The sequence below is a fragment of the Triticum dicoccoides genome, chromosome 3B, assembly GCF_002162155.2.
Source record: "Triticum dicoccoides isolate Atlit2015 ecotype Zavitan chromosome 3B, WEW_v2.0, whole genome shotgun sequence".
Lineage (NCBI taxonomy): Eukaryota > Viridiplantae > Streptophyta > Magnoliopsida > Poales > Poaceae > Triticum > Triticum dicoccoides.
The window spans coordinates 569,207,733-569,227,108 of NC_041385.1; positions in this window are offsets into that span (position 1 = coordinate 569,207,733).

A 19,376-nucleotide genomic window follows, 5' to 3' on the forward strand; every position below is an offset into this window, starting at 1 on the left:
TATTCTACCATGTCTGAAATGCATTGAGCATGAATCTGCTAATTCTTCACCTGAATGTTCAAATGCTTCTATTGCTGCAAATTCTTCAACTATCTATGTGGTCACAAATTCCTCATATGAGGATACCACAAGTATCACTGACGATAATGCAGGGTTGAAGGAATTGTATGTGACAGGCATATACAAAAGCCTCAAAGGGCATCAGACTCTTTGTGATGTGCTCAAAAAGCAGATCTTGAACAAGAACCCTAGAAAAGAGGGTATTGCCTTTGAGAGGAAACTCAATGCTGATGGGACCTCCTGGAAACCTGAGCAGTACCCCAAAACCTCATGGGTTGCTATGAAAGGACCTCCTGTAGATCCATGCACTTTATCTGGCTTTACCTGTGAATCTTCATATTCCTCTGATGAGTCATTTGACTCCAACTATAAACTGTTCAAGAATCATAATGGTGAAGTATTTGCTCGATATGTTGGAACTAACTACGGGAACGGTCCCCCTATGAAGAAAATCCGGGTTCCTAAAAGGTGCCTTGAAAATCTTCAGGTGAATGTCGTCATGACACCACCCATGAAGAATAGGAACCCCAGATCAAATTCTTTGTATGATTCAAAATCTTCATATGGACTCAAGTCCTCTTATGGACCTAATTCTTCATCTGGATCAAATTCCTCATGTGGATCCAAATCCTCATATGAACATCATCGTGCTAACACTTCTGTTTTGCAGGGAACTCTAAAGGCTATGAATATGTGCATTATTCTTCAAATTCATAAGTCCTCAAAGAATTTCTCTGCTTATTCATATGCTTATCCTAACCCCTCTTTTGTGAAACGAAGTGCACTGGCTTCAATGCCATCTTTTTCTTGCAGAATGATGAACTCTTTGCCACCCCTCCAAATGTGGGGTGAAGAAAAAGAACTAATCTCTTATGCAGGGTCATGTCTCCAGACAAACTTAATCGTCTGAAGAATTTGCTAGAGACTTGAATATGCTTGAATGGACGCAAGCTAATCATGAAGAAATGCATCATTTATTTCTCACGTCCTCATACTGCTATATATGTTATACTGTTGATGAAATTTATATCATATTCTTCACTGATGAAGTATATGGGTCCGTAAGTTGCACTAACTCATCTGTAGGATGAACAACCCAAAGCTACTGAGTGGGTCCTCGACAGTGGATGTACAAATCACATGACTGGTGACAAGAACTTATTGATGGACACTACTTTATCTCCATCTCATCTGAAGCATATCACCTATGCTGACAAAGGCAAAAGCAAGGTATTGGGTCTAGGTAGGGTTGCAATCTCAAAGGATAGACACATGGACAAAATCATGCTTGTCGAGTCCTTAGGATTCAATCTCATGTCTGTCTCAATGCTTTGTGATCTTGATATGGTTATCGTCTTTGGCAAATATCGATGCATTATGCTTATGGAATCTGACAGTTCCAAAGTCTTCGAAGGCTTTAGGAGAGGAGACTTGTATATTGTTGATTTCTCTACAGGACCACAGCCTGTCACGTGTCTACTTGCAAAAGCTTCAGAAGGCTGGTTATGGCATCGACGACTTGGTCATGCTGGGATGAGGAACTTGCATACACCCGCGAAGAAGAAGCATGTCATTAGCATCGAGGGTGTCAAATTCCTCAAAGATCATCTTTGTGGGGCTTGTGAGGCTGGAAAGATCACCAGAGCCAAGCATCCCGCAAAGACTATCATGAACACTTCTTGTCCCTTTGAATTACTTCACATGTATCTCTTTGGCCCTACTCATTATGCCACGTTCACTAATTCTGCATCATTATATGGCTTTGTCATTGTTGATGATTATTCTCGTTACACTTGGGTGCATATCATCACTTAAAAAAATGAAGTGCAGGAAGTCTTCAAACGATTTTCCTCAAGAGCATCTACAAACTTCAGTGTGAAGATCAAGCATACCAGGACTGATAATGGAACCGAGTTACTGGTCTCAATGAATATCTTGATATATTTGGTATTACTCATGAGTTATCTGCTCCCTATACTCCTCAGTAAAACGGCATCGTGGAGCGCAAGAACAGGACTCTTGTTGAGATGGCTCGCACTATGCTTGACGAATACAAGACTCCATAGCGTTTTTGGCCAGATGCTATTGATACTGCATGCCACATCATCAACACGGTATATCTTCACAGATTCTTCAAAAAGACCTCATATGAACTCCTCACTGACAAGAAACCCAATGTAAGTTATTTCAAAGTCTTCGGTGCTAAATGCTGGATTAGAGATCCTCACCACCACTCTAAATTTGCACTGAAAGCACATGAGGGTTTTATGCTTGGTTACGGAAAGGACTCGCACAATTACAGAGTCTTCAACACCTATCATCACGAGGTTGTTGAAACTGTAGATGTGCAGTTCGATGAGACTAATGGCTCGCACAGAGAGCACCTACCTCCTGTGCTAGATGAAATGTCACCCGAGGAATCCATCAAGTTTAAGGCTACTGAGGATGTCATCCCTACCGAAGAATCTGTTGAAGAAGTCATTCCGGATCGTGAAGAAAATCACGCTGGTGCTACTGAAGAAAATGGCCCCGAAGAAATTGCTGGGCCAAATCAAAGTCGTCAACCTGCTCATCCTCGCGTTGCAAATGAAGTACAGATGAAAGAATCATCAACGACATCAACGCACCAGGTCGTCTCACACGCTAAAAAGCTTCACATTTGTCTAACTTTTGTGGGCATTTTGTGTTTGTCTCTATCACAGAGCCCACCAAAGTTGATGAAGCATTCATGGAGCCTGAGTGGATTCAAGCTATGCAAGATGAATTGCATCAATTTGAGCTCAACAATGTGTGGGAGCTTGTCAAGCGACCAGACCCACGTAAGCACAATATCATCGGCACCAAATGGATCTACCACAAAAAGCAAGATGAAAATGGCCTTGTGGTGAGGAATAAGGCTCATCTTGTAGCTTAAGGCTACACACAGGTTGAAGGAATTGATTTCGATGAAACTTTTGCACCTGTTGCTAGACTTGAGGCTATTCGCATATTGCTTGCTTATGCTAACCATCATAATATCATCTTACATCAAATGGATGTGATGAAGCAAATATGCCCTAGAGGCAATAATAAAGCTATTATTTATTTCCTTATTTCATGATAAATGTTTATTATTCATGCTAGAATTGTATTAACTGGAAACTTAGTACATGCGTGAATACATAAACAAAACATAGTGTCCCTAGTATGCCTCTACTTGACTAGCTCGTTAATCAAAGATGGTTATGTTTCCTAACCATAGACATGTGTTGTCATTTGATGAACGGGATCACATCATTAGGAGAATGATGTGATGGACATGACCCATCCGTTAGCTTAGCATTATTATCGTTATAGTTTCATTGCTACTGCTCTCTTCATGACTTATACATGTTCCTCAAACTATGAGATTATGCAACTCCTGAATACTGGAGGAACACTTTGTGTGCTACCAAATGTCACAACTTAAATTGGTGATTATAAAGGTGCTCTACAGGTGTCTCTGAAGGTGTTTGTTGGGTTGGCATAGATCGAGATTAGGATTTGTCACTCCGTGTTTCGGAGAGGTATCTCTGGGCCCTCTCGGTAATACTCATCACTATAAGCCTTGCAAGCATTGTGACTAATGAGTTAGTTGCGGGATGAAGTATTATGGTACGAGTAAAAAGACTTGCCGGTAACAATATTGAACTAGGTATAATGATACCGACGATCGAATCTCGGGCAAATAACATACCGATGACAAAGGGAACAACGTATGTTGTTATGCGGTTTGATCGATAAAGATCCTCGTAGAGTATATAGGAACCAATATGAGTATAAAGGTTCTGCTATTGGTTATTGACCGGAGACGTGTCGGTCATGTCTACATAGTTCTCGAACCCGTAGGGTCAGCACGCTTAACATTCGATGGCGATTGGTATTATGAGTTTATGTGATATGATGTACCGAAGTTTGTTCGGAGTCCCAGATGAGATCACAGACATGACGAGGAGTCTCAAAATGGTCGAGACATAAAGATTCATATATTGGAACGTTGCATTTGGACATCGGAATGGTTCCGAGTAGTTCGGGCATTTTTCTGGAGTACTGGGAGGTTACCGGAACCCCCCGGGAGAAGTTATGGGCCTTATGGGCCATAAGAGGGAAGCACACCAGCCCACAAGGGGCTGGTGCGCCCCCCTTTGGGCAGGAGGCCTAATTGGACTTGGGAAGGGGATGCCACCCCCCTTTCCTTCTCCTACTCCCTCTCCTTCCCCTTTTCCCCCTCCGGTAGAAGGAAAAAAGGGTGGGGCCGAATCCTACTAGGGCAGGAGTCCTAGTAGGACTCCCCTCTCCTTGGCGCCCCCCTTGTTGGCCGTCCTCCTCCTCCCTCCTTTATATACAGGGGCAGGGGGCACCCTAAAGGCACAACAGACAATCTCTTAGCCGTGTGCGGTGCCCCCTCCACAGTTTTACACCTCGGTCATATCGCCGTAGTGCTTAGGCGAAGCCCTGCACTGGTAACTTCATCATCACCGTCACCACTCCGTCGTGCTGATGGAACTCTCCCTCAGCCTCAGCTAGATCTAGAGTTCGAGGGACGTCACCGAGCTGAACGTGTGCAGATCGCGGAGGTGTCATGCGTTCGGTACTTGATCGGTCGGATCGTGAAGACGTACGACTACACCAACCGCGTTGTCATAATGCTTCCGCTTTTGGTCTACGAGGGTACGTGGACACACTCTCCCCTCTCGTTTCTATGCATCACCTAGATAGATCTTGCGTGATCGTAGGAAAATTTTGAAATTACTGCGTTCCACAACATGTGAAAAGTGCATTCCTCAATGGTAAGCTTGAGGAAGAAGTATATGTTGCTCAACCACCAGGTTTTGAGGATCCAAAACTTCCAGATCACATCTACAGACTCAACAAGGCCCTTTATGGCCTCAAGAAAGCACCTTGGGTGTGGTATGATACATTGAAGGAATTCCTCATGAACAAAGGCTTCAAACCCGGTTCACTTGACCCAACTCTTTTCACCAAAGCATATGATGATGAATTATTCGTGTGCCAAATATATGTTGCTGATATTATCATTGGTTGTACTAACCAACGTTATAGTGACGAATTTGCCTATATGATGAGTGAGGAATATCAAATGTTTATGATGGGAGAGTTGAAATTCTTCTTAGGTCTTCAAATTCGTCAACAACACACTGGAATATTCATATCCCAGGAGAAATACCTCAAGGATGTGTTGAGGAAATTCAGCATGCAAGATTGCAAAGGCGTCAAAATCCCTATGCCCACAAATGGCCATCTATGCACCGATGAAAATGGTAAAGACTTCGATCAAAAGGTATACCGCTCCATGATTGGCTCTTTATTGTATCTATGTGCATCTAGGCCAGATATGATGCGTAGTGTTTGTATGTGTGCCCGATTTAAAGCTACACCGAAGGAATCACACCATAAGGCTGTGAAGCATATTCTTCGATATCTAGCTCACACTCCAACACTTGGATTATGGTATCCCAAGGGCTCGTCTTTTGATCTCATTGGATATTCTGACTCTAACTATGCTGGTGATCGGGTGGACCGCAAGTCAAAATCAGGCACATGTCATTTCCTCGGACGATCCTTGGTATGTTGGTCCTCGAAGAAGCAGAACTGCATATCACTCTCTACTGCTGAAGCTGAGCATTGCTGCTGGATCTTGCTGTGCTCAATTGCTATGGATGAAGCAAACCCTCAAGGACTATGGCATCAATGTGAAGAATGTGCCACTCTACTGCGACAATGAGAGTGCTATCAAGATTGCTCACAACCCATTTCAGCACTCGAAGACAAAGCACACCTAGATTCGTCATCATTTTCTTCGTGACCATGTGTTGAAGGGAAACATCTCCATCGATCATGCGAATACTGTAGATCGGTTGGCAGATATCTTCACAAAGCCCTTGAATGAGAATAGATTTAACAAGTTGCGGTGTGAGCTAAATATCTTAGAATCTTCCAATGTTCTTTGAAAAGGACACACATCCTAACACTTATGCAAAATTGATGACTTATATGTGCAACACACGAAGTAACATTTTTCTTCAATCAGTGAAGACTAACCCTCTAAGTGTGAAGAAATTAATGAAGAATTTGATTCTCAGAACCCTACAACAATTGTACGCGGTGTCTGAAATCATCATTCTTATACGGTGGGTTACGCCACCAACCAAAGTTGAATATCTTCAATTTAAGTTTTGCAATTTCTTCATATTTTAAAATTCTTCAACTTTGCAATTTCCTCAGTCTTTCCAACTATTTTATTCATTGCTATATATATATTTGAGTTTTTCATGTCCTCTACAGCATTCACTTATAGCTAATTCTTCAAGTTTCTTTTTCATCTAAGTGAATGTGATTGGACCCGTTCCCCCTCTATGCTAAACTCAACCCAGTATGTTCACAAATTCTTCATGTGCGTTCTATTTGAAACCCGTACAAAATCTTCACTATGTCCTTGACAGCTGAAGAATTTGCGAACGAAACTTTAAAATTTTCATATCTAATTTTTTTGGCTTTTGCCGCTCAATCCTTCCGCATCCCATGACAGGATTAAACAACTCACCCACGATCTCCACCTCTCATTATGTGGGTGACACATCTCGCTAGAATAACAAGGGTCAAGGGAACGCTCGTCCAATTTCCTCGGATGAACGGTTTTTCACCTAGGTTATAAATACCCCTCCCCTTTCACCTGAGCTCATTTACTCCGCTCGACCTCTCTGACCTAGCGACACCGCTAATCTCCAGCGTCGCCGGTGAGGAAGAGCTTAGCTGCCTCGACCTCGTTGCCGTCGTACTCGCGCCAGTCACGGAAATCTCCACCTCCGTCGCCGCTGTAGTTGTCTTCCTCTGCCAAGTTAGGGCGTGGAAGATCTGAACGGATGAACTTTCACAGTTCGTCGTGTTCTTCGTCAAGGGTAAATAAAACTCACCTTTACTGCCCTTGTTGATTCTGATGATTTACACAAAATCTTCAAAAGGTATTTACTCTTCAACTTCCATATCCTTAAACAGCACTGTGCTTTTGTTCTTGATCTATTTCTCTAAGATGTATTTTTCTTCAAGATTCCTCAATTTTGTGGATTTCCAATCTATACAACTCTGGAACCTAAGACAAGAACTCTTAGTGAAATTTCTCAAGACTCCACTGGTCAAATTCCTCAAAGTTGATTCCTTTTAAAAACAAATTCGGAGAACGCATATGACCTCTTAAAATTCTTCGCACCTATACTATGTTCACAGGTACACATGTCTGTTGTTGAATCACTAGGTTCTCATCAACTTAACTCATTTGCAACGTTCCTCAAAGAAAAATTGCACACTTCTTTAGAAACATCCATTGTTCAGAATCCTCAGTTGAAGAATATGGCTGAAGAAAAGCGTCCTCGAAAGGGAGGCAAAAGGCCTGAAACTAACACTGCCTTTGAGATCCCTGAAGATATCTATGAAGAATATTGTACTTCTGATGAGGCCACTCATGGCAAGAAGAACAAAAATCAGCGCAAGGTGCGCATTCAGCGGATTGAACGCAGATGGGCACAGGAGTGGAGGGATTACCACTATGTGACTCCTAAGTACATGAAGAAATTTGCTGTAAATTTTCCATGCCCAAGGCCTCCATTGGCTCTAGGCCAAGAAGCTGATCCCTCTAGCATCCGAAGAGATGAGGAATTTCCCAAGGAATGGACCAAGCGCCAAAGGAAATTGGCTAAGGTAGCAAAAGAAGCAGTGAAAAAATTCAATGAAGATTATGCTGCTGCTGCTGAAGCCTCTGCTAGTCATCCCAAAAAGGCCATGAAGAAGAAATCTGTTGTGAAGCCATCTTCTTCTGCAATGCCCTCACGGCCCAGCTCCTCAAAGCCCACAGGGCCACCTGCTCATGCAAAGCCCTTAGCTGCACCTGCAAAGTCCTCAGCACCTGTGCATCTTTCCATGTGTCAAAGGACTACAGGCTTCTCAATTGCTTCAGGAGCTTCGGCAAGTTCCTTAGCTCAACCTCAGTTGTTGAAGAAAAAGGCCACTGTTGGACGCGGCGCAAGGCCAAGTCCTCACAAGAAGCAGGTCGCCTTTGAAGTTCCATCGTCTGAAGATGAAGGTGATGATGAAGAACTTGCAGAAATCATCAGAGACCGACAAGAACGGGCCGCTAGTGCCAAAGGCAGTGATGTGCCACTTTTTTGGATCCGAAGAAGATCCTTGATTTCATTGATCTTTGGCATAAAGATCCCAACACACCTCTGCCTGATCTGAACCTCACACCTGGACAAAGTTACATGTTTACTACCTTCATCGCTGAAGAAAAGTGGAAATTCGATATGGCAAGATCAGTGAAGAAAGCTCAGTACAAGGAGTATATTCTGAAGAAAAATGTCTTGAAAATGACCACTGAAGAACTTGTGACTATTCAGTCTGAAATCAAAGCTCTCAATGATGAATTTGACACATATCCTGCTGATTGGCTAGGTGCGAAAGTCAGATTCATCAAGCTGGCAAAAGGCCTCAAGCCCAACGTTGTTGCTGAAGCGCAACAAGAAATTCCTTAGGGTGAAGCATCTGCTCAGCCCTCTGAAGAACATGCCAGCATAGCTGATGATAATCAAGCTGCTGATGACACTGAGACTGCCAGGGCTGATGAAGATATTCCAGCTCCTGATGAAACTGCCAGGGCAACCACCAATATTGCACCTGATGATCAACCCAGGCCAGCTGAAGAATCTACTGATGCGCCTAAAGAAACTGAACCTACCAGGGCAACTGCAATAGTTGTGCCTGAAGAAATTGTGCCTCTTTCATCTGCCCTCCCTGCAAAGTCTTCACAAATGAAAAGCACTCATCTTCCTTCTGCATCAGAAGCGAAGAAAACTAAGGCTATCGAAAGGGCAACTGTGAAGAAGAGGAAAGCATCAGACGCCTCAGAGTCTTCAGCTCCGAAGAAAGTGAAGAATTTGACGAGCTCATTCCAGAATCCAATTGATGTTGTTCCTCTGATTGTCATGCCATCAAACGAGATTGTTCCTTTTGGTGAAGAATATGGCATCGCTGATGACATTGATGAAGAAAATCCATCTGCTGCTATGTTAGAGCGGTTGGATGATGAAATTGAAGTGGGTGTTATTCCTTCACCACTACAGGTATCATCGCCGTTGCCTCAAGTCACTCATGAAAAGGCTGATGTCAAAGATATTGAAGCTGAAGAAGAGGATGTGGACATTGGGTCTACGACTCCAGTGATGAGTGATAATTATTGGGAAAGTCATCATCTCAATTCTCCTCTGACCACTCCTCTGCAAAAAATTCCTTGGTCCGTCGTGCAAACTGAAGAAATTCATACGGGTTCTGATCAAGGTCAAGCTTCACTTCATTCAATCCCTAAAGAAATTCCAGCCACTAGTGCTGATGAAATGGAGAAGAAAACAGCAGAAGAAACTGCTCCTGAGATTCCTCAGCCTGAGGCTCCATAGGTTGTGCTTCAAGCAGATGTGAAGACTTCCACTACAAATCTTCAGCCCAAGCCACAGAATCCGCACTCCAAAAAGCAGAAGTTCAAGCCTGATGACTTATTTGTTGAACGTCATTTCTTCTCTGATTTCAATCCTTATGACTCTGCTCGCCTTCGCCGCAAGCGTTTCAGGACTGCTTCTCAGATGAACTTTTATTCAACACTGCTGTTTGACAAGGATAAAGTGTTTGACCATATGCAAATTCCTCATGTGGATATGGAGTCTCTTCCATATTTCACTCCAGTCCTTAGTGTTTTTCACGACCCAAGGCTACTCAACTTCTGCACCAACATCTGCGACTAGAATGAAGAGCTTATTCTTCAGTTCTATGCCACTTTGCATCTGATAGGAAATGTTGACGATGTGAATTCATGGGTTTTGGACTGGTTGACTGAAAATACTCATCAAAAGCTCCGACCTCTGAATTGCTTCATGCCGTCCCAGTCAGTCCACCCATTGAAGGCGCTCTGAAACTATATGAAGAACCTGAACTGCAAAATCATCTGATGCAAGTGTTGATGAAGCCTCTGAAGGTTGTCCAAGCTCCAAGGACAAATTTCCTCGTCAAGGATTTCTTGTATGTGATAAGGACTGTCTATCGCATTCTGGCCAAAACCCTCAGTCCTATTAAGGGCCACAACTGCGAAGAAGAAGAAGTTGTTGGCATCATGAAGAACTTGCTTTTTAACATCATGCATGGTATTCCAATCAACTATCATGATTTCTTCATGAGGACTTTGGCCAATGCTGCTTTGTCACCTTTTGAGTTGAAGCCTTACGCTCCCTGGATCATGAAATTCATCAGATCAAAGACTTCAATTCATTACAAGGCTGACTTTCAGAATCATCTCAGCTATTTGCCCCCAATTGAAGTCCTCAAACGGACTATTTCCTCAACTGATGAGAAGGGCAAGGCTGCAATTATTGATGAAGGCACTCGTCTTTTGGATGGTCAATTTCAAAAGGCAGCATCCTACTCAACAAATGATGACTCTGCCACTCATAACACTACTGCAAATGCTTCAAAGCAATATCCTCAGGCAACTGCTCCGCGTGTGATGGCTGATCGTGAGCTGCTCCTAAGTCTTCATCAGAAGGTGGACAACAGCATAATTGTATTTTGACGGTATTGGATCGAGGGCTTCGTCGTCGGATTGTGGCGGCAGCCTGCGCTTGGGGTAACTCTTTACTGGTCGCTCAAGGTCGTATTCTTCGGCGGCTAGGACCCTGGTCCATCTGTCATTTAGTGTGTCCTGTTCGGCTTGAAGCTGTTGTTGTTTCTTTTTTAGGCTCCACGCGGTGGCAATGAGTTGTCGCTTGAAGTGTTCTTGTTCGAGGGGTCCTCTGGGACGATAAAATCTTTGTCACCGAGGCTCACATCCTCTTCAGAGGCAGGTAAATAGTTATTGTCTTCTGAATCTTTGTGATCAGCGTGTTCAGGGATGTATTGACCCTCCTCCCTTTCGTCCAGTTCAAATGTAGGTTCGGCGGGGTGGTTGGGGTCTTCGGCATTATCCAGAATGTCATTATCTCCAGTGCCGGTATTTCTAGACTTTGCCCGATGCGGTCATGCGCGGCGCCGCTGACGCCGGCGCTTTGGTGGTTCATCGACGGGTTTCTCCTTGCCTAGATCTTGAGTGTCGTTGTCGTCCTTCTTCTCAGGCATATCCACCATGTATACATCATAGGTAGAAGTGGTCGTCCAACACCCAGTAACAGGCGGAATTTGACCTGGTCCTGCCTCGACATCGTTATCCATGCCATCGATGTCTTCAAAGGCGTAGTCTAGCATGTCGGTTAAATCCTCGACAGTGGCTATTAAGTGGGTGGTGGGTGGGGTGTAAAATTCTCCGCTCTCAGCCCCCAACCTGAGATGGGTGTAGTATGGAGACAAAGCTTCTGTGATGGTGAGAGATTGTATTAAGCCCAGTGCTTCATCTAAGAGCGAAAGCTGGATAGGAGCATGCGGATCTGCGAGGCCAGGCTCGATGATAGACACTTGGTCGAGCCCGATGGACGCATACTTCGATAGTTCGGAGTTATCGTCCAGAGGCGAGTCCGGCTCCCCGATGACTGGGAGAGTCCTGTTTGACTCCAGGTTCACCAACGGCGCGATCACATCTGGGTCTCTGGTTGGGAGCTCCATGATAGGAAAGAGTCCGGCGGGGTCGATCCTTCCATCTTCGGACAATACGATCTGCCCCGTATCTAAGGCCGAGGCAGGTGTGAGTGTTGACCCCTTGACGGGATATAATAGCGGATCCAAAGGGCCTTCTTAAGGGTAGAGAGCGTCAGCCGAGTCCGTGAACCCCTTGAAGATCAGATCTCCTCGGATATCAACGACGTAGTTCAGGTTTCCAAACCTGGTCTAGTGACCAGGGGCGTAACTGTCGACCTGCTCAAGGTGGCCGGTCGAGTCGGCACGTAGCACGAAGCCGCCGAACACAAAGACTTATCCAGGGAGAAAGGTCTCCCCGGACACAGCATCATCGTTGATGAAGAGGCGCGCCATCAATCTCTCTGTTGACAACACATTGGAGCTCTCAATGAAAGCACCAATGTCAGCGTCAAAACCGGCAGATCTCGGGTAGGGGGGCCCAAGCTGTGCGTCTAAGGATCAATGGTAACAATGGACAAAGAGACACAATGTTTACCCAGGTTTGGTCCCTCTTTAAGGAGGTAAAACCCTACGTCCTGCTTGATTATATTTGATGAGTATAGGGGTTACAAGAGTTGATCTACCTCGAGATCGTAGTGGCTAAACCCTAGCTTGTCTAGCCTATGAATATTGTGATTTCCTCTACGGACTAAACCCTCCGGTTTATATAGACATCGGAGGGGCCTAGGGCAGAGTCGGTTCATAGGGAAAGGAAATAACATATCCAGACACCAATCTTGCCTGGACACGGGGGATGGTCTTCTGCCTTTCTCTTCACGGCCCATCAGACCGGCCCATATCGAATAGACCGAACGCCCGAGGACCCCTTAGTCCAGGACTCCTTCACTCCCGCCGACTGCTCTCAGTCGACGGCAGTCTCGGGTACTACACCCAGTGGGTGCACTTAGCATGCCCCCAATAGAAAGCGTCCACTCAGACAGTTCAAAAAACGGTTGGCGATCGTGCCTAGTTTAAATGCTATGTTCTAAGACTCCCACCGACTGCTATCAGTCGACGGCAGTCTCGGGGACTACACCCAATGGGTGCACTCAGCGTGCTCCCGCTGGAATAAACTCACTCGAATTAGCTCTGGTGAGCCCAAGTAAAAAATCAAATAAAACCTAAGTTCTAAGACTCTTGCTGACTGCTATCAGTCGACATCAGTATCGGGGACTACACCCAGTGGGTGCACTCATGTAGCGACCACACCTCAAACAGTCTGATCTCTGTGCATCAGTGTCATCCCTGGATCGATAATGCTGACACACACAGTACTTGAAGATTTATAACAGAGTAGCAATCACACACTTATTACATCGAATGTCTCAAAAGAGAACTTATTACAATAATATGGCTTAAGGCCATCTAACATCGATAACAACGGAAGGCTTGGAAGATAAAGTGAGTCCATCAACTCCAACAACATAGCTGAGTGAAAGATCACGACCTAAGGAACCTTACTCGTCGTCTGAAAAGTTTGCAACATGAACGTTGCAGCCTGAAAACGGGTCAGCACATGGAATAAGCTGGCAAAGTAACACATAGAGTAATGAACGGAATAATTGCTATCACTACATGCAATATGGCTGGTGGAAAGCTCTATAGTTACAGTTTTGCATAAAGCCAATTTTTTCCTACAACAAAGAAATAAATTTCATTTAACTATCATGGTGGTTGTTTAAACATTGAGAAGGTTCACCCAACTCAATCCCAATTAAGCATCATCATTAAGCCCAAACAAATTATATTAAGAATGATGAGATCCACATGATAATCCGAGAACCAGATACTCAAGATGTCCATAACCGGGGACACGGCTAACCATGATTAGTTTGTACACTCTGCAAAGGTTTGCGCACTTTTCCCCACAAGACTCGATCGCCTCCGTTGGATTTCTCGCACTACATGATGTTTGAGAAACGGATGATTGAGACACAGTCTTTCAGAATCGTTAGCACCTTACGGTGGGTAGACAGTTACACCTACTTTCCCCTACATCTGCTATTCTACCACTGTAAGAGTTCACACGACTTAATCAACTATGCTAGAGCCCGTAATAGCTTGTGGCTGCACACGGAAGTTTCTAGCATGAAAAATCTTATGATCCCTTTGAGCCTGGGTGGCGGTCCATAGGAGAATCACACGGTACCCCGGGATTTCCAGAAAAATAGACAACACTGGGTTCCCCAGGTGCCTCAATCTACCAAGATGTGTATTAAAGTTGCCACCTTAAGTTAACCATTAATTAATAGTACTCACATCTGTCATGGATACACTTACCCAATCCACTTCTACTAGCATAGCATAGCAATATAAGCAGTACGTAGAAGTAACTCCCAAATGTTTGATAAATAAACAGGTGAATAGGTATTACCTCATCTACTTCCCAAAACCCACATTTTAATCAGATCCTAATCATGCAATGTGTGAGGATTGATCTAATGCAATAAAACTGGGTAGTAAAGAGGTATGATCAAAATGTTACTTGCCTTGCTGATGATCCGCAAAACCTAGAGACTCATAGTAGCACGCTTCGCACTCCGAGTACTCTATCACAAACAAACAAGCATACAATAAGCAACCAACTAGAAGAACGGGTAAAACTCAAATCAAAGATCTAACCGGAAAGTTCCACTTAAAAACTCCGGTTTGCAAAAAGAATCAAATCAAACGAAGCAACGAAACTCAAACTGCGAAAGAAACAAGATCCGATTACTAATCTGGGCCTAGGTCAAATTTTACAGTACCAAAATCTTGTTCAAGTTGGTTAAACAGAAAGAGGGCTTCGAAACAAAGAACTAGGCGCTTGAATCGCCTGATTTCGATAAACGAGCGAAAAGATAAACTAAAACTAAGATTCGGGCTGAAATCACGATCGAAAATAATCGCGTAAAACCCTGGAAAAAGAAAAACTGGCGAACAGGCTAACGAACGAACGTTCGTTGTCTGTAGCTAACGAGTAAACAGCGTTAGGTAAAACGAACGAACGAGCGGACGCTCGCTAAATAAACTAAACCAAAAAACTAAACCGATCTAAAAAGACCTAGGGTTTTCTAAAAAAACAAATCAGTTTTCTCTCGAAAACCGGCGACGGCGGGCGGCTATACCTCCAGCGGGGTCGGATTTCGGTGGCGGGCAGCGGGTGGTGGCTCCGGCGGCATGCGGCGGCGGCGGGACGAGGTGGCGGTGCTGCGCGCGGCGGCGGTGAAGCGAGGCGAGGTGAGGCGGCTCACAGCGGCGGCGGCTCTCTGCGGCGGCGGTGCTAGGCGGCGGGACTAGCGGCGCAGGCTGGTGAGGTGGTGGGGATGGCGGCGACGCTATTTAAGGAGGGGGCTGGTGGCTTGGGGGAGGGGGCACGGCGGCGGCGAGGCGTGTCCAGCTCGGACTCGCCCGGCGAGGTCGGTGGCGGCGCGGGGTTGGGCCGGCCGGCTCGGCTGGGCTTCGGCCGGTCGGGAGCTGAATAGTTTTTTTTTAACAATTCCATCGAAACTTAAATAAATCCTATAAAAGTAAATAAAAAACTAAAAATGTCAAAACAAATTTTCATCGTCTAAATAAAATATTTAGAACGAGATGAACATTTTCTTGGCCTAAAATGCAATTTTGAAAACGTGCAATTTTTCTAATTCAAATAAAATCGCAATAAAACTACCAAATAAAATACTTATGTGATTTTAATATTTTTCCTCTAGTATTTCATTTATTTTTGGAAAGTCATTTTATACCCTCTCTTTTATTTTGTAAACGAAATATACGGAGAGAAAAATAATTAAAACCAAACGATCCTCTTTTCAAAATTTGAGAAAACTCAAATATGACAATAACGAAATCCCCAACTCTCTCCTCGGGTCCTTGAGTTGCGTAGAATTTCGAGGATCAACCAAAATGCAAGAAAATATGATATGCAATGATGATCTAATATATAACATGCCAAATTGAAAATTTGGGATGTTAGAAACCTACCCCCCTTAAGATGAATCTCGCCCTCGAGATTTGGGTTGGCTGGAAAATAGGTGAGGGTGGTCCTTCCGTAGGTCTTCCTCTCGTTCCCAGGTGGCTTCTTCTTCAGTATGGTGGCTCCACTGAACTTTGGAGAACTTGATGACCTTGCTGCGTGTGACTCGGCTGGCAAACTCGAGGATCTTGACTGGTTTCTCCTCGTAGGTCAAATCGCTATCCAACTGAATCGTTTCCAGTGGCACTGTATCTCTTAGAGGAATGTTAGCCATCTCTGCGTGGCACCTCTTCAACTAGGAAACGTGGAACACATCCGTTAGGACATTCTTGTGGGCAAAATTTATCATCATGCAAGCAATGGGCCTATATATCATCATGCAAGCAATGGGCATATCTATCGGGTTCGCGCCTTGACGCAAGGGTGCCGGTCCTAATGTTTTAATCAAACGGGTAATGCTAAGTCAGTATTAACCCAGATTTAGCATATGCAATCATACAGGATAACATGCAGTGAGAATATAATAGGAGCGAGATACAGATGTGCAGACACATGTGAACAGATTTCAAAATTACAGTAATATTTTAAAAATATGTTAACACTTCTTAAGTTACACAGAAAAAAGCCTATAATAGTCAACAACAAGAAACCCAACCCATCGAACACTTTTACATCGCCACCAAGTGCCCTGTAGTAGAAATATCAGCCAAAATATGCACTAATGATTATCTGAACTGGAGCATCACAAGAAACAAGAATATATTTGATAGACAACATACTGAACTTGGTTCACAGGACATGACATTCCTTATGATCTGAACCTTGTAAAAAGGAAAGATGTATTTACTATATCATCTGATCACTCTAGCACAGCGAGTACAACCTTAAGATAAAGAGAAGATTCACAATAGAGTTGACAGGTGCCATGAGGACGATCAAGAGTATAGAATCATCCAGGCTACAAAGCAGCAGAGCAAGTCTGTGAATAGATGTGGCGCGCGTTGCCTGCCTGAGCAATCCGACAGAGTATATGTCCTGGCAAGAAGAGAAAAGGAGGTGGAGCACCACATTACATAATTTATATTAGACTAAAGAGCAATACAATATCACAATAATTTGAAGGAGTAATTACATAATATTTTAAAAATATGTTCTAAATGGTCACTGAACAAACTTGTTCTAGCGCTGCAAACATACACAGATAAAGGGCAAGCCAACAACCGTAAGTATTCAGTAGGACTACACACATACACCTATTTTCTTCTATTCTAGAATCAAGATGCACTTTCATGTATTGTCACATTTTTTACCTGGGAATAGATAAAAAAACAGCAAAGACGCATCTCATATAATCAAAGTAAACATGGTAGATCCAAAGCAATGTATCTAAGATTTAAATTAAGGGGAAATGCAAACTAATTAAAGATTGAAGCCGTCAATTTCACTCCCACAATTTGCAAATTGTAATGGTCTCAGATGAACTAACTGAATATATTTACATAAGGCAAGAGAAATCATCATCACTGATATTCCTTACAGACTTAGGTCTCTGCCAAGAATCACACAAGTTCCTTGATGCTCCAAAAATCAAGCGATGTCCGAGCAAGGGAAACACAAAAGGCGTGAGGAGAGCTCCGTCGGGAGGGAGAGGGGTAGGGTTCGTACCTTGACTACATGAGTTCACTGTAACTTCACCTCCGGATCCAGGCGAGGTACTCTGTAATTTAGAAACAGAGATGATCTATGGTCAAAATTTTGGTGCCTTGATTAGTTTAATTAGCTGCATCATCTCTTAGCGTCTCAGAGGCAACCACAAGTTAAAGGACACCACATCCTCGTGAGGTAAGGATCCAAATACCTCTCACGTGGCGTGGGGCGGAGGGGTCGACGGCATTGATGCCCTGCCTTGCCCACGGACTACCATCCCCAACTAGAGCTTGGCATCACTGAGCGTCGCGGTGACCTAGACAGTAAGAGAGGTGGCAGGCCGTCCTGACCAAAACATAGCAACAAGAAAACAATTAACTACCTTAAGAATAAATTCTGAAAGAATCAGGAAGAATAAAACCAACAACAATTGGGATTGCAGAGAAAACATTTTCTAGTGGCCATCTGAGAAACATGGCACTCGCTTTTTAGACAAATTCAACTTGGAAGAAGCTGAGAGAAATTGCTCCTAAAACTGAAATATCAATTGAACCATCTGACCTAACATCAGGAAACGAAAAATCTATGTAAAACAAAAATTTATGATACATAGTCTGTAGATAGCAATATATATAGCTTTCAGCACCTATGTATAGCTAGGTGATGACAATATATATAGCTGTGAATATATATAGCTTTCAGTAACATTAGGTGCTTAAGGCAAGTGAATATCTTCCTGACAGCATACTACTTCAGCTACAGGCCAATGAACATTTTCTATAAATCATATCTAGAACGATATTGGTTAGTTTGGTAGCCCCACCAGCGCGACACATGCGATCACTTCCAACAACCAAATCATTAGGCTACTTCTAGGACACAGCGGAAAGGTACAAGAAAGCATAGGTCCTACCAGGATCTAGAGAAGTGACAAAAATCCCCATTTCCGAATGCCAAGCAAGCACAATAATACAAGCAGGGAACAATAATTTAGGTCCTAGGCTTCTACGAATAAGAGGACAAAAAGCACATACATCCATTGTCCAAACACAATCTAACAGCAGCTTCATACAGGAATTGAAGGTAAATACATGACCGCAAAAAATGCAAGCCTAGGCCTGAAAAGCAAAGATGAGAGGGAGAGAAAGGGTCAACCTGCAAAGAGGTAGCCGAAGACCGAACACGACGAACTGGGCAGAACAACAAGCACCTATAGACAGCGGACCAACCTGCAAGGGAGAAAAGGGATAATTAGGTACAACCATGGATGAGCTGCAGTTAACCAGAACTGAGACAGTTCAAAACAATCACGTACAGATTGACGAACGCAGCAATAGATCCGTTGGCCGTGGTGGTTCCCGAAGGCAATGAGCACCTCCTCCCGGTGACGGCAACGTGGTGGAGATCAAGAGGAGTGGCTGGGGCCTCTTGCCAGTGGGTGGTGGCGGGGTAGACGCGAGGTGGAAGGCAGTACGCGGCGTCCTCGACCTCACCGAGCACCACGTCGGCCAGCCCCTTGCTGCCAGCCATGGAGTTGGACGGAGAACCAGGTGTAGGCGCCGAGAAGGGCGTCGAGGCGCGGGTCGGGACGCCGTAGTGGAGTGGTTTGGGGGCCGGGTCGTTGGGGGAGGAGGGTACAGTGCTTCTCCCCACCCCCTCGGCGCTCAGTAGGAGGAGCTGCTCGCCGTCGGGCCTCACGGGAGTGGTCGCTGCCCCGCCATCTTCGGATCCGGCCGCCGTCGCCATCTCTATTCTTGCCCCGTCATTCCTCAGGGTGATTCGGGCAACGGGAGGGGATGGGAGGAGGCGGAGCACCAGGGACGAAGCGACGGGAGGGGACGGGAGGGGAGGAGGCGGAGCACGAGGGACGAAGGGTGGTGGCGGCGGCGAGTGTGGGGAAGATGGGTGTGGCGAATGGGAGGAGGAAGAGGCGAGATAGGCTCCCTCCCTCGTCTCATCCAGCCACGGGCCTGCCCGGGAGAGCGGCGGCGGCGGCGCCGGTGGCAGGGCAGGAAGGCGGGCGCGGGAGGGGAGA